Here is a 15,739-nt window from a genome sequence, read left to right on the forward strand (position 1 = left end):
AGGATTTTTGCATATATATATATATATTCTTAAGTCAAAGAGCTTAATTTGTGCAAATTATGATCTGGAATGACAAGTAAATTTATTCAACCATTAAAAAAAAAGGAAGGGGAGCAGAAGTCCTGGCCTCAGATGAGTAGTGGGGGTGGGGTATGTTGGGGGCAAGAAGGAGGGTCCATGACTCTCTTCCTTAAGCTCCATGGGCATTTGCCTGTCAGGTGACCTGATGAAGGCAACTCAAGGGACCTGTTGCCTCTTCTGCCTTCCTCGCTCGCTCCCCTGATCTCCCACTTCCTACCCAGAACATGGTTGGCTGTCCTCTCCAAATACCTAAATTTAAAGTAGTTCTTCTTGAAGAAAAAAAAAAAAACAATAAATAGTTAGAGCGGACAACTCAGAACCTGACCCAAGAGGCCCAGCAATCCAGAGAGCTCATTATTGCCTCCTCGGTTTCCCTCACAACCAGTGAGGGGCGTTTCCCTCTTGCCTCTACTAACAGCAGCTTCTTCATCCATCAAAGGAGGCGGTGTGACTCAGTGACCTAAGGGCCCTCAAGTCCGGGGGCCGTTCACTCCCCTGAGGTTTGGCTTCTCTTAACTGTTCCTCCCGTCTCTCAATTCCCACAGTGCACCAACTTAGAATCAGGAAAACTTAAGTTGTCAGTCACCACAGCTGAAACCTCATGCCTCACTCAGCCTGTGGGGAGCCCTACTGTGGAGAATTCCTTCCCTTCTCTCTTCATCCCACGCCTTCTCCATCTCCTCCAACAGCTTTTCCAAACAGCCCACCTCAACACATCTGCCCAGGAAAATCAGGCACCAGACTACGATGACTGCAGTTGATAATAAAGAATGTGAAGTTCAACAGGATCAAAAAGAGCCCACTGTACCATCAAAGAAATACTAAATTTTGACTAGCATATATCTAGAACGAAACTTTTTTTTCCATAATTTGCGTTTTTTTATTTTTTAGAAAATGTATAATTTGTGTGTGTTCCATAAGGCAAACAGAATATGTGACTCACCTGAATGCCCTGGCACCCACTCTAACACACACACACCAGAGTAGCTGCACACTAGCCAATTTGAATTCTCTCTTCCTTGACTCTTATTTTTAAAAAGAAAAGAATCAATTGCCATGATCACTTTACTTTTTGGCAAATGAATTCTGCTTATGGTTCTTAAAAATAACTGATTCCCATAAATGCTATAACTAATCTCTTTATAATCTGTTTATCCAGTTAATCTGAAGCCTTCTAGGTGTTGGGAAAGAGCCTGAGCTGAATGAGACTAACTAGGTTCAAATCCCAAATCTTTTTCTAGCTAACTAACTTGAGGCAAATGACTTAACTTCCCTAAAATTCAGTTTCTTCATCTTTTGGATGAAGATAAGGCTGACCTTACCAAATCAGAACAACCTGCATGAGGAAAAAACAAAATAACATATAAAATACTAAGCACTGTACCTTACCTAACACAGCAGGCGCTTCATAAAGTTAGTGCATTCTCCTACAGTAGAATACAAGCTCATGCCAGGTTGAAATTCTCAATCCATGGGATCTAAGTGGACAGATAAGCCAGTAAAAAAAAAAAAAACAGAGAGGGCAGACAGCAGAAGCAAGAAGAACTACAATCCTGCAGCCTGTGGAACAGAAACCACATTCACAGAAAGACAGACAAGATGAAAAGGCAGAGGGCTATGTACCAGATGAATGAACAAGATAAAACCCCAGAAAAATAACTAAATGAAGTGGAGATAGGCAACCTTCCAGAAAAAGAATTCAGAATAATGATAGTGAAGATGATCCAGGACCTCGGAAAAAGAATGGAGGCAAAGATGGAGAAGATGAAAGAAATGTTTAAAAAAGACCTAGAAGAATTAAAGAACAAACAAACAGAGATGAACATCCCTCAAAGGACTCAAATCAATAAAATTAGAAAGGAAAAAGGAGAAGTTACAACAGACACCGCAGAAATACAAAGCATCCTAAGAGACTACTACAAGCAACTCTATGCCAATAAAATGGACAACCTGGAAGAAATGGACAAATTCTTACAAAGGTATAACCTTCCAAGATTGAACCAGGAAGAAATAGAAAATATGAACAGACCAATCACAAGTAATGAAATTGAAACTGTGATTTAAAATCTTCCAACAAACAAAAGTCCAGGACCAGATGGCTTCCCAGGTGAATTCTAGCAAACATTTAGAGAAGAGCTAACACCCATCCTTCTCAAACTCTTCCAAAAAATTGCAGAGGAAGGAACACTTCCAAACTCATTCTATGAGGCCACCATCACCCTGATACCAAAATCAGACAAAGATACTACAAAAAAAGAAAATGACAGACCAATATCACTGATGAATATAGATGCAAAAATCCTCAACAAAATACTAGCAAACAAAATCCAACAACACATTAAAAGGATCATACACCATGATCAAGTGGGATTTACCCCAGGGATGCAAGGATTCTTCAATATACGTAAATCAATCAATGCAATAAACCATATTAACAAATTGAAGAATAAAAACCACATGATCATCTCAACAGATGCAGAAAAAGCTTCTGACAAAATTCAACACCCATTTATGATAAAAACTCTCCAGAAAGTGGGCATAGAGGGAAGCTACCTCAACATAATAAAGGCCATATACGACAAACCCACAGCAAACATCATTCTCAATGGTGAAAAACTGAAAGCATTTCCTCTAAGATCAGGAACAAGACAAGGATGTCCACTCTCACCACTACTATTGACCACAGTTTTGGAAGTCCTAGCCACGGCAATCAGAGAAGAAAAAGAAATAAAAGGAATCCAAATTGGAAAAGAAGAAGTCAAACTGTCACTGTTTGCAGATGACATGATACTATACACAGAGAATCCTAAAGATGCCACCAGAAAACTACTAGGGCTAATCAATGAATTTGGTAAAGTTGCAGGATACAAAATTAATGCACAGAAATCTCTTGCATTCCTATACACTAATGATGAAAAATCTGAAAGAGAGATTAAGGAAACACTCCCATTTACCACTGCAACAAAAAGAATAAAAAAAAAAACAATGTCAGCTTTGCCACTGAGGACAACTGTAAGCCAAGTGGCCCTTGTGAAGTCCTGAGTTAGGGACAAGTCATGACTCCAAATCCCCCGGCTCTCTACCTGCCCTTCAGGTGGGGACAGATTCCTGTATCTTACTTGCCCAACTGCCCTAGCTCATCTGGCTTCCTCCCTCTGCCCTAACACAGGCTGCAAAGTTCCAACAGAGATTCAATTATGAGAAATCCTTTGACTATGCCCATATGAACCATGTGGATGACCCTCAGTACTGAGGAGATGGAAAACTTTACGGAGTTCCCTGATGGAGTTCCCAGGTAGTAAACGCCAATGATCTGGCTTCCCTAAAAGTCCATCAATCCTGGGACTTCCCTTCCCTGGTGGTGCAGTGGTTAAGAATCCACCTGCCAATGCAGGGGACACAAGTTCGATCCCTGGTCCGGGAAGATCCCACATGCCGCAGAGCAACTAAGCCCATGCGCCACAACTACTGAGTCTGCACTCTAGAGCCCACAAGCCACAACTACTGAGCCCGTGTGCCACAACTACTGAAGCCCGCATGCCTAGAGCCCGTGCTCAGCAACAAGAGAAGCCACCACAATGAGAAACGAGAAGCTCGCACACCGCAGTGAAGAGTAGCCCCCGCTTGCCACAACTAGAGAAAGCCCACACACAGCATTGAAGACCCAACGCAGCCAAAAAATAATTAATTAATTAATTAATTTAAAAAAAAAAAAAAGTCCATCAGTCCTGGCCTTGAAGCATGCACACAAGAAAGCCTAGTTAAAGACATCCATGTAAAAAAGCCAACTATAAAACCCTAAGAAGAAAAACTTTTACAGTCTTAGGGTGGGAAGGTTTTCCTAAGCGAGACACAAAGCTCAACATACTGGCTTGTATATGCATTTTTTTAAATCTCTGGAGGGATATACAAGTCACCTAAGGAGAACAGGGGATGGACAACAGCATTGAAAAGGAATACTTTTCACTGGATTTTTTTTTTTACACCTTTTGAACTTTGACCCTTGCACTGTACTTAACTTTTTAAAGGACGTTTTAAGATGATGCAGTCAAGAATAAATAAAACTGTTCTTTGAGTCTAGCTGCCATGATGTGAGAAGCCCAAGCCACATGGAAAGACCACATTAAGGAGAACCAAGGACCCATACTGAGAAGCCCAGCTAGTCCCAGCCCCACCCAAACCAACTGCCGTCCACGTAAATGAGGCCACTTTGTAGCTTCCAGCCATCCCAGCAGATACCACATAAAACAGAACTAACTGCCTGCTCAACCCTCACGATCATAAGAAATGGTAAATTGTTGCTATAAGCCACTATGACCAGGGGTGGTTTGTCACAGTGTAAAGATAAATGAAACAGGGAGTCATTGGTAAATGGAGAGACGTTAAAGCCACAAGACTGAATGAGATCACAAGGAAGTATTGAAAAGGACTGTACTTCATTTCGTCTAGAAGACAGAAGCATGTCTAGTCTCAGGACCATATCTATCTGTCTATCTATCTATCTATCTATCTATCTTGGAACTTGAATTCTGAAGACAGTGTTGTCACAGGGGTGTCTAATTAACATGCTTGCTTGAATTTTAAAAAGAAGTCAGATTTTCTCTGACAGGAAGTAAATATGTCTGATTTGGCTGCTTTCTTTGACAATGAGAGCTGCCTTTTCCAATTCATTAAATTTCCAGCTCCAAGATTTTTAAGAAAATATATTTAAAGCCTGTATACAATATACAACACGCTAGAAAATATTTTATTTGCAACCACTTAAACTTATGGTAAAAAAAAAAATGTTTAATGTCAACTTAGATGTGTGAGGGGAGTATATGGTTCTCAATATGCTTTTAGGGCATACATAAACAAAAAAGTCTGAAACCTACTAAGCTGTGTACAGTATACCCACATAATGGAATATTATGCAGCTGTTAAAAATAATAAGGTTTTCTGCAAATAGATACGAAAAGATCTTCCAAGCATACTGTTGGGTTAAAAATGCAAGGCACAGAACAATAAAGTTAGTATTCACTCAGTTTTGATAAGAAAGTGGTAAAATAAGGATGGATTCAGATTTGCCTATATTTTAAAAAAGAAACACTGGAAGGATTCACAAGAAAATAACACTGATAGTTACCTATGGAAGGAGGGGACTGGGTAGATAGGCATAAGGTCGTATTTGATATTGTATTAATTTTTGAACAATGGTAATGTATTATATTATATTCATGGATTTTTTTAAGTCCTCAGAGGAAAAAAAAGGAATGTATAAAATTGCAAAAACATGGACAATGTTAAAAGATAATCTAGGAGACAAATATTTGCTACACTGCAACAAAACATCACAAAAAGGATTAATACCTCGAATTTACAAAGAGCTCCTAAAAACCAGTAAGAAAAAGCTAAACAACCCAGTATAAAAATGAGTTAATAAGAACAGGTAATTCACAGAAGAAGAAACACAAATGATTGATAAAAAGTAAAAAGATGCCAACCTCTACTAATGATCAGGGAAATGCAAATTAAAGCATAACAGCATGCATATTTTACCTATCATATTGGAAAATATATATACATAACCCGGCAGGAGAGTATATTGACGTAACATTTTTAGAAATCAATTTGGCAATACCTATCAACATTTCTAAAGTGCATAGCCTTCAATCCAGCAATTCTACTTATAAAATCTCACCTACTGCACTTACACAAACGTTTCAGTGTATTCTGTAAAAAACAGCAAAAAAACTGGAGATAACCTAAAAATCCAACAATAAGGAACTAGTAAAATAAATTATGATACAATCTACATTATACTTTGAAACCATTATAAAGGACAAGCAATTTTACACATAGTGACTTTTAAGGCTGTCCACGATATATTGTTGGGTAGGAGAATACAATTTGCAAGATAATTTGAAATAATTTGTATTATTCCATTTTTTGGTGAGAATAGATATGGAATATAAATATACACATACACACTATGAATACGTATTTCAACGTGCATAGAAAAGGAGTTCTGGTAGGACATAACACCAAACTGTTAACAGTGGTTATCCCTAGGAGATAGGGGTAGGTGGTTAGAGAATAGTATTTTATAAAATTTTATGTTGTTATAATTTTTTATCATAAGCATTTGTTACTTTGGTAATTTTCAAACCATTGCAGGCTGACTGAAGTAGGAGCTCAGACCTTTTCTGAAAGCTGAGAGGTCCCTGAGGGCCAGAACAGCAAGTTCCTTCTCCACTTCCCACTCACAGGGTCTGGAATGTGAGATGGTCCCCAGAGAACCCAAAGGCCATCATAAGCAAGTCCCTGGACTCATGCACCCATCCACTGGCTGGCAGAGGCAGTTCCTCCCACACTTTGCTCCACTCCTTGCTTACCACAGGGATCGGATGGGTGCTTCGTGACCTCAACGAGCACTCAGTACAACCCAACTCTTCTCAGCCTATTCACTTGCCAGCTACTTAGACATCTTGTGGGACTTTGGTCAGAGATGGCGACTGTGTTTCATCTCAAGTTCCAGCTCTAACCAGGGGCAGTGATTGTCCAGAGCTTTGTGTTAAATCAAGTTACTATCGTCCCCTTTGTATCAATAAATATCTTTGAGACCATGTGGGGGGGTGGTGGTGGGGAGGAACAACCCTGAGGCCACAGGCAGGAAGGATGTGGAAAGAGTGTGTGACGGTGTGGAAAGAGGGAAGTCTGCCATCCCTGCCCTGGAACAGTGGGCTCTGACTCACTAACACTGATACTCTCAAATCCACCGTCCCTACTGGGAGTGTTGTTACTTTGGCAGGTGGAGACTGAAGGGGGGCACTGAGGGTGAAGGAGGGTGACAGCTCACTATGGCTGTGTCATAAGTGCTGTGTCCATCAGAAGACAGGGTGAAGGCGAGGAGAGCCTGAGGAAGGGGAAGGATCCACTAACAGGTGGAGTTGTGCCCCAAAAAGCTTCAGATGGAAGGCTCTGAACATCTGGGTACAGTGCAGGCCCAGAGCCTGGGTTCCATCTGTCAGGTCTTACCAAGTTCCTTAACCCAAGGACACGCAGTTGTGCCCACGTAAGAACACAGCTTTCACAACTGTGAACCATCCAAGTACCCTGTTCATTGGGAATTCACTCATCTTCCCCATCCCCGCCACCAAAACCAGAAAAAACCCAAAGCCAAAAAATTCTCAGAACTTCACGTGTTGTAACTAAAAACACTCAATAAACAAAGCCAGCCCTTGGGCTCCCTTGGGAAGTAATTGTCTAAGAATGTTTCTTTTCTTTCAGCTGGTGAGAGAGAGACAGACGTGCTAAGGCTGTGCGGAGCTCATCTTGAAAGCATTAATTTTTCCAAACACCAACATGCAGTTCCTGTGCTTTTCCGGAGCGAGTGGCAGCAGGCTGTGAGGAGGCTGCAAGGACGCCCCTCTGAGCAGGGTCTGCCTGAGGGGGTTCAGAGGAAGGGTCATTACCTGCCATGGGGAGGGGCTGCCCAAGGCCTGTGAGGGCACTGATGCCTTGGGGTGGATCACTCATTTCCAAAACGGGAAGAGAGAAGGCAGAACCAATACCTCTGCCCCTTTTCAGGCCCGTTCTCTAGGGGCCCAGGGGCAATCGGTTAAAACGTTCTTCTTCCTCACCCATTCCTCACCACCTGTAGCCCTGACAATCACACACAAGTGGCCTAGCACCGGGAAAGGGTACCCAGTTTGGGTGGTAGAGGTCTTTAAACCATTTCTCCTTCTTCTCTTTCCCATTTAGGGATGGCAGTCCAGAGTGGAGGCTGCAATCTGGTCACCCAAAGTGTAACTGTTCTTTGTTGTCCCAAGTCCATTCTCCCCAGGAGGCTGGCGACACTCTGCTCTGCAGTCCGCTCACAGAGGACAAGACACAACGAACCATCTACAGCGGCAAGGGAGAGTCTCATCGCCTGCCTGGTGAAGGCAGACGTGACAATTAGGATACACCGGAAGCCCTGACAGTCTGTCCTAGACCTTCTCCAAGTGGACTGCTACCACTGGGGCCCATGCACACCCAGCAGCATGCCAGGATTCCCACTGGGGATCAGTGCCCACCCCCGCCCAGGCTTAAATGCTGTATCACCACCAAGACTTCACACGCCAGTTCTACCACTGACTAGTTGCGTGAGACTGTTCAAGTTACTTCACCTCCTGTGCCTCTGTTTTCTTTTCTGTAGAATGAGAGTGATACTAATAGTATTTAAATAAGTTAACAAATACAAAGGGCTTAAAGTAGTACCTGGCACACAGTGAGTACTATATATGTGCTTATGATTATGATTATTATTAACTGTCCAGCCTTCACTCTCCATGCTCAGCTAGCTCTTCCTTTTGGTCCACTGCATGTACTCTTCCCATGCTTTGGAACATTGTTTCCTACCTGTCATTATCTAAGCTATCTGTGCTAATTCTCTAAGTCTCTAGAAGGCCTTCCCTGCCCCATCCAGCTGGGCTGGGTCTCCCTGCATATGTACCCATCATACCCTGTTCTTTCTCGGTATCATATTAAATCCATTATACATCAGATTATATTCCAATTGTCTATATGTCTCCTCAGCCAGGTCCCATTCATTGCTGTGCCCCTAGCGCCTCGCACAGAGAAGGCAATCAATAAACATGTGTTCAATGAATGAATGAATGAATGAATGAGGAATAGATAAAGGGAAGCTTTCATTTGTTCAACAAGCATTTAACAGGTGTCTACTCTATGTCATATCCTGGACTATACCTGGAAATATATAAAGGAGAACATCCAGGAGGCTCCCCAAGAATTCACAGTTTGAAAAGCAGAGCTTCTGCCTTCTAGCAGTAACTCAAGAGAAAATAGGGGATAGGTGTAGCCCTGCCCAAGGCAGGAGGTCACCAGGTCCCAGAGAGAAGGGGTGGCTCTTGGAGGGAAATACAGGTTTGCCCAGAGTGGCAAGCAACAGAAGCCCTGAACCTAAGATTCTGTTTATTTTCCCTGTATTTGAAGAATAAATGTAGCTTTGCAAGACCTGTAAAAAACAAAAGGTGAATTCTTCTTTATGAGGGTGGTTTATTTACCCAAGTACTATCAATCGAACTCTTTCTAGAGAAACACTGGTCAGTTCATTGCATCCATGCTGTCTGCAGACTTGTCTTCACCAGACTGTAAACGCCTACAGACAGAGACCATAGTTAGTGCATTTTTGTACCCCACCCCACTCCTGCCTGCCATTGGCACCTAGTGCCTAGCAGAGTGCCTTGTCCAGGGTAAAGGAACATTGCAGATGCAAACGGAGAAAACAGCTCACTCATTTTGTATCATTTCTTCCCTTCTGCATTCTCACTATGTTTTTATGTTTGTTTTGTTTATTAGCTTAAGGGAAAAGAAAAAAGAAACATTAAAGGAGTATTTGTTGTTCCTTCCTATTTTTCTCTTCTGAAGCATAACTGACACCACCACCATTCCACCCTGCAAATAAGGCCAGCTGTGGGATTTTGGAGATCTACTTGCCTGTAACTTTACCAGAAGCCTTTGATAGCTCAGGCTCACTGAAGGAAAAAAAGGAAACAGAATTTCTACTTATAGTAAGAAAAAGCCGAAGCAACTTTTTCCTTGGAGATTACATCATAGATACTTGAGGTTATGTTTTCCATACTAGATGCCCTAAAAATGAGGCAACAGAGGTTCTTTTCCTTAATGAAAAGTCCAAGCCTGGCCACCTCCAGAAGGGCAATAGAGCTCCCAAATCCCAGGCTGGGGAACGGGGGACTCCAGGGACCACCACCCTATGCAGTTGAAGCCACGTGACTGCACATCTGTCCCGAGGATTTTCAGGGTTGCAATGCCTTCACCCTCCATCACCCACTCCAGGACTCTGGTCCCACCATCCTTATCGTTTTGAGGGTCATCTGTGGCACGTCATAAATACAAATTTCAAAGCCAGATAAAAGTGAGTTGGAAATTATCTGTCTCATGATTTCCATTCTTCTTACGGATAAGGCAGAGTAAGCTAATAAGGCCTGTAACTCAGAAAATGTCTTTTTACCACGAGAACTAGATTGAGAAAACAGGTGCCCATGTACAAGTACCAGAAGACATGAAGTTCTGAAAAGGGTGGTATGCTTCAAATAAGTGAAACTTGTAATATACTTAAAGTACAAATAGAGTTATCCAAGACATAGATTTAAGCAGTAATAAGTGAAAACTTCTTACTATTTGGATGACTTTTCAATAAGACACACCTATACGCCTCTTCTAAAATACCACTCCATGTAATAAATTAAATAGTAACCTCAGGTTGAAAATATTAAGCTAGTCTTTTGTGTTAAACATTTTAATTTTTTTATAAGAGGACTAAAACACTGAAAAACATAGTACTACAATACATTTACCTTTGGGCCAAGATTGTGTCACATTTTGAGCAGAAAATTAAGTTTGCACTAAATATTACTTGCCAGGGCTCTAAAAAAAAAAAAAAAAAAAAAAAGAAAACAGGTGCCCATGGCTGTGTGTCAATGTGCATGTCCATGTACCTACACCTGTGGGTGTGTCCATGTGACTATATCTCTGTATGCCATAAATTAGCCTGAATAACACTGGAAATATAACCCTAGGTACTGAGCTTATCACTAAGGCTGCTGTGTCTCTGCCACCAGACACAGTCTCCCTGGGAGACCAACTGGTTTGGGAACATATAGGTAAGAAGGGTAATTTGAGAACAGATAGCTTATTTTTTCCTAATATCTTTGAGTTGGAATGAACACTTTCCATGGAGGTACATAAAAACATTGCTCATTAAAGTGTTACCCGCATATACTTTAAATGACACTCATCTTGGGCAATGTATATCATCCTCATTTCCCTCCGTGGCAGGCACACGAGGGTGGGTGGGCAGGAGAACATCATATAGTGTGCGTCTGGATCTCTGCTAAACCTCTGGCAAATGTCCTCCACAATATTCTTGTAGATAAGATAGTGAAAAATGAACAGGATAAGAGTACAGTTGGATGGAATTGCTGTAGATAAACTGCAGGACCCAAAGAGTGTTTATTAGGACAATACAGTGAGCTTTAGGTGGGATGCAGGTCTCTGGTGGTAGCCACAAAGCTCTTCCCTTGACTGTTGTGTTTGACTGAAAAAAAAAAAAAAATAGTTCCTAAGATGACAAGATGAAAGATATGCTTATAGTATGGACAGATGATACAAAACTGGTATAGTGAGCTTAATATTGTAAGAGATGACCAAAATCAATATGTAAATTTATCTTAGCAGATTTGAACACCAGGTCAAAATTAACAAAGGCAAGCTTTATGCCTGAGATCTACATTTTAAAATAAAAAACGTACCTATCACTCACTCAGCAATTCCAGTCCTTTGTATCTACCCTAGAGAAATACTTGTGTATGTGCCTGCTTGTTCACGAACATTCACTGCAGCACTGTTTATAATGGTAAAAAAATAAAAAGTAAAAGTAAAAGAAACAGAAACAACAGAAGAATTGCTAAGACAACTAGGGAATATCCACAGTGAGAAATACTATCCAGAAGAGTTTCAAGACATGTCATTGCATGAAAAAAAAAAAGTTGCAAAATGATATGAAAAGGCTGATATGTTAACCTCAGACACACACACACACACACAAAGATATTTACAAATTTCTACAGATATATATATAGAGAGAGAGATAGATAGATATACATATAAGCAAATGCATGGAAAGGTCTGGAAGGTCCCTAACATCTGCTACCACGATCTACCTCCAGGGACAAATTAATTGCTATGAAGTCAAAAAGGGCTTTCATTTTACCTGTAACATCTGAAATTCAGAATGTATTGTGTTAAACTGTGTGATTCAGCGTTCGTTTTAAAGTCTTGCTTTTCGCTTTTAAAAAAAAGTTCAGAAATAGGGGGAAGGACAAATTCTTGGGGTTTCCATTACCACAAACCTAAGAGGTGTCAGCATTGTGTAAAGACTACAAAAAGCTAATTCATACCACACAGAGTGCATCTGAAGTCTGGCGTCCAGGTAGCCTGCAAGTACCAGGGATCACTTAGCTGATCAACTCTGTAGCACTGTGTTGGATCGAAGCCTGGCAGCACAATTAGGCAGGGACACTGGCAAAGTAGAAAGCAACTAGGGGAAAGAAATGCCTATGGGGAGTCTGAAAAGCATGACTTCAGAATAAAGACTGAAGGAAGCACAATTGTTTAACCTCAAAACAGAATCATGGGGAGATAGGCTGCTTCAAATATTTGAAGGGTCATAATGCAGATGACACAGCAAACTTATATTGGGTTTTTCCAGGGGTAAAAACCAGGGTAAATAAAAACAAGTAATTCTTCCTATTAAAAATAAATAAAAAGAAGAAACATTCTGATAGAACGAATGACAACAGAATAGTCTGTCAGGCAAGATCATGAGCTCCCTGTTACTAGAGGCATTCAAGTAAGAGCTTCTATATGAAAAGATATTGGATTTAATTAGAAGCAAAACTATGTGATCTTTAAGATCTCTAACAACTTTAATATTTTATGATTCCATATTTTGGCTGCAGAATCAATTTTCAATCAATGTGTACCCCCATCAACTTCAAGTCCCACAGGTGATGTACTCTGCCACCAGGTGGCAGTAGATGCTTTGGACTCCGGATCCTAAACGTTAGCTGTGGTGAAAAAGAAATTAGCACAATTTTATATTTTTTAAAATAAAATTTTAAAAAGAACAGATACAAACATCAAGTCCAAAAGTAGCCTATTTCAAAAGAACATGTAAGTATAATTCATAATTTTTCTGATTACTCCATCACAATGATTCTTAATCACTTGCTGTCCTCTTGTACATTTCCTTTGTACAGGGTCTACAAAGAGAACCTTATCTTCTTCTGTGGCCTCCTCTCTCTGGTGTCAAGTTTCCTGACTTGCACACAGTTCCAGATCCCTGCGTCTCCTCCTAATGCAAAAATCTCCTCTGCTTCCTCCGCAGCTGCAGAGCACGTCTGCTACTACAGTCTTTCTTCCAGACCCAAGCAGAAGACCTAACAGGAGGGTCAGAGAAACACCCCAGCCATTTCCTGCTTCTAGCTTTCCTGCCCCTGTATCCACACAGCTGGAGCCACAAAACAAGCAAGCAACAAAAACAGAATAGACTGAGTAGCTTAATCTCCATACCCTGACAGCATGAAAGTATATGATTATCTTTTCCAAATTAGAAGAGAATAATCTCCCACCCAGCTCTTAAAGAAAGGAGAAACTTTGCTTCTCTAGCCACAGCTGTCAGCTTGGGTGTTGCTTAAAATTTGAATACAATCAACAACCCTTGTCCCAGTCCCTAGCAACCTAAAACTATAACATTGCCTTGGTTACAGATCATTTCAGAAAACCTGGTTCTCAGAAAGCATTTCTGTAAGAGCTTGTGAGTGAATGAAAACAAAGCAAGGTTTTCTTAAAACTGAGATTTAAAGCAGTTTCTTCACAATAAACCATGTACCTGAGTCAAGGTCTTACTCATCCTTCTGGTCTCAGGTGAAACACCTCTTCTTCCAGGATGCTCTCAGTAAGCTAGGACTGTGTTGGTTGCCCCTGCTATGTGCACCAACAGTACCCTGTACCACGTGCCTTGGTCACAGCCCTGCCCCTGCCAGGCCACCGTCCTTACCACACTCACTTCAGTGGCCTCTGTACCGGCCCATTTCCTGGTTACACCGCAAGATTCATGAAGACCTAGACTGTATCTGTTTCTTATACAACTGAATCCCCTGAACACAGTAGGACTATAAATATTCATGAAACTATCATAAATACACATATTATCAATTAACTACTTAATGTGGAGCCCAACTGAGGATAATATTCATCCATTCCACAAACTTCTCCTGAGCATCTTTTGTGCCAGTGTGGTACGAGATGTGTCAAACCCAGGCTCTGTCCTCAAAGAGCATGCAATGGGGGAAGGAAATCAAGACAAGTACACAAATACCTATGCTACAAAGTAGACACAGCAAAACCAAAAAAGGATGGATAACAGAGAATGAGAAAATGGCCAAGGCAGTGGGATCACCAAGTAGTTCAAAGTAGCTGGAGCAAAGGCTGTGGGACAGGTAATACTGGTACCAAAGCCTGGAGGACCTTGAGTAATACCTTCAATTAAAGAATCAGTGTGTGTCAAGCTAAGTGCTTTATATTCATGATTTCATTTATTTCTTGAAACAATTCTGTGTAAAATCCTCCTGTTACAGAGAAGGAAACAGGCTCAGAGGAGTCGAGAAAACTGCCTAAGTTGGCACAGCCGGTAAGTGGCAGAGCTGGGATCTACACCTAGGCCAGACTGATGACTGTTGCTGCAATACCATAGGGCTTTGGAGCCTGAGATGCCAAGTTAAGGAACTGTTACTTTATCCAGTGGGCAATGCAGAGCCACTTTGAGTAGGAATACGCCACAGTCAAAGTTTGTGCTTGGGAAGATTTATCAGACAGTAATGGAGCATGGGTTGGGAGCAGTCAGGCTTGAAGCCTACTGCAATGGTCCCAATGTTGTATCGTGAAACTCGTGAACTGGGAGAGCAGCAGCAAGACTGGAAAGGTGGTTCCAAGCTGAAGAATCCAGGGCAAGAGTGGGGACAGTCTAGGATGATCCCAAGGTGTACACCTGAGTGACAAAGGGCAGGGATTCGGAAGTGGCATATGCCTGCTTCTCTAGTGCCTCTGCATGTGTGCATGAGTTTGTGGTGCCTGTGGGAAAGGATAGGAATGAGCACAGGCATGGGTGGAGCTCCAAAACGGGGGCAGCCTAAATCCTCACCCCCACATCTCACTATGCACTGCTGCTACCTGCAAAAGCACCCTGAATTCCCCTAACCATCCCACCCACTTGGAGCACCTGAGCCCTAGCAACTCACAAAAGCAATAATGTAGTGCAAGGCATCAATCATGTCCACCCAGGTCTACCCTCCTCCATCTAGCCTGCCCCAGCACAGAGAATACCTGGTCCGAAATCAGCACCAAGAAGCAGAAGAGTGCTAGACAGAGTTAGAAGCTCCAGGCAGTAACCCTGACTCCCTGTAACCTTGGGCCAAAGGCTTAACCTCTCTGGATCTGTTTCTTCATCTGTAAGACAAGCAGTTTGGACCAAAGTCAGAAGTTGCACACTGGAGGCCGACAGGCCAAACTCATCCTGCTAATGGACTTTGTTTGACCAACACAGTGTCTTTTAATTGAATTAGTTTCAACACTTAAAAATCAGGCTACTGCACAGAGAAAATACCTATCTGAATCCTCTCTGAAACAAGACGATATGGCAACAAGGGGCTCACATTCCCATGTGGCATCCATCAGCTGGGGCTGAGTAGCTGCAGCCCCCCGAGATGAGGCACCACTCTCCAGTCTGCCACCGTCCCCACCACTCTCTACTGTTCCCTGATACTCTCCACTCACCATCTACACTTGGCCCATTTTGATATTTCAGGTTAATGGTCTGGCTCCTTTGGGCACCTGAGTTCATGACCCCTAAGAAGATGATGATCTAAAATATCATCACTGTGAGGCTCAGGAATTGGGGACAGTAAACAAAAGCACAGAGAAGCTGGCAGTGAACTCCCCACAGTGGCAGATGCGGGCCTCTCAGAGAGGCAGGGGCTTGCTGCAGCTGATGAGGGTTTATTAAAACCCATGTCAGGCTTGCCCACCATCCCCA

The 15,739-nt window shown here is 41.9% G+C and overlaps 1 protein-coding gene across 4 annotated transcripts in view; it reads right to left on the reverse strand.

Moving 5' to 3' along the window:
• The window catches only part of LOC137766390 (kalirin), a 469,434-nt gene that overhangs the window by 410,964 nt on the left and 42,731 nt on the right, over positions 1-15,739 (reverse strand). The window lies entirely within an intron of this gene.

Source organism: Eschrichtius robustus, chromosome 6 (assembly GCF_028021215.1).
Source record: "Eschrichtius robustus isolate mEscRob2 chromosome 6, mEscRob2.pri, whole genome shotgun sequence".
Classification (NCBI taxonomy): domain Eukaryota; kingdom Metazoa; phylum Chordata; class Mammalia; order Artiodactyla; family Eschrichtiidae; genus Eschrichtius; species Eschrichtius robustus.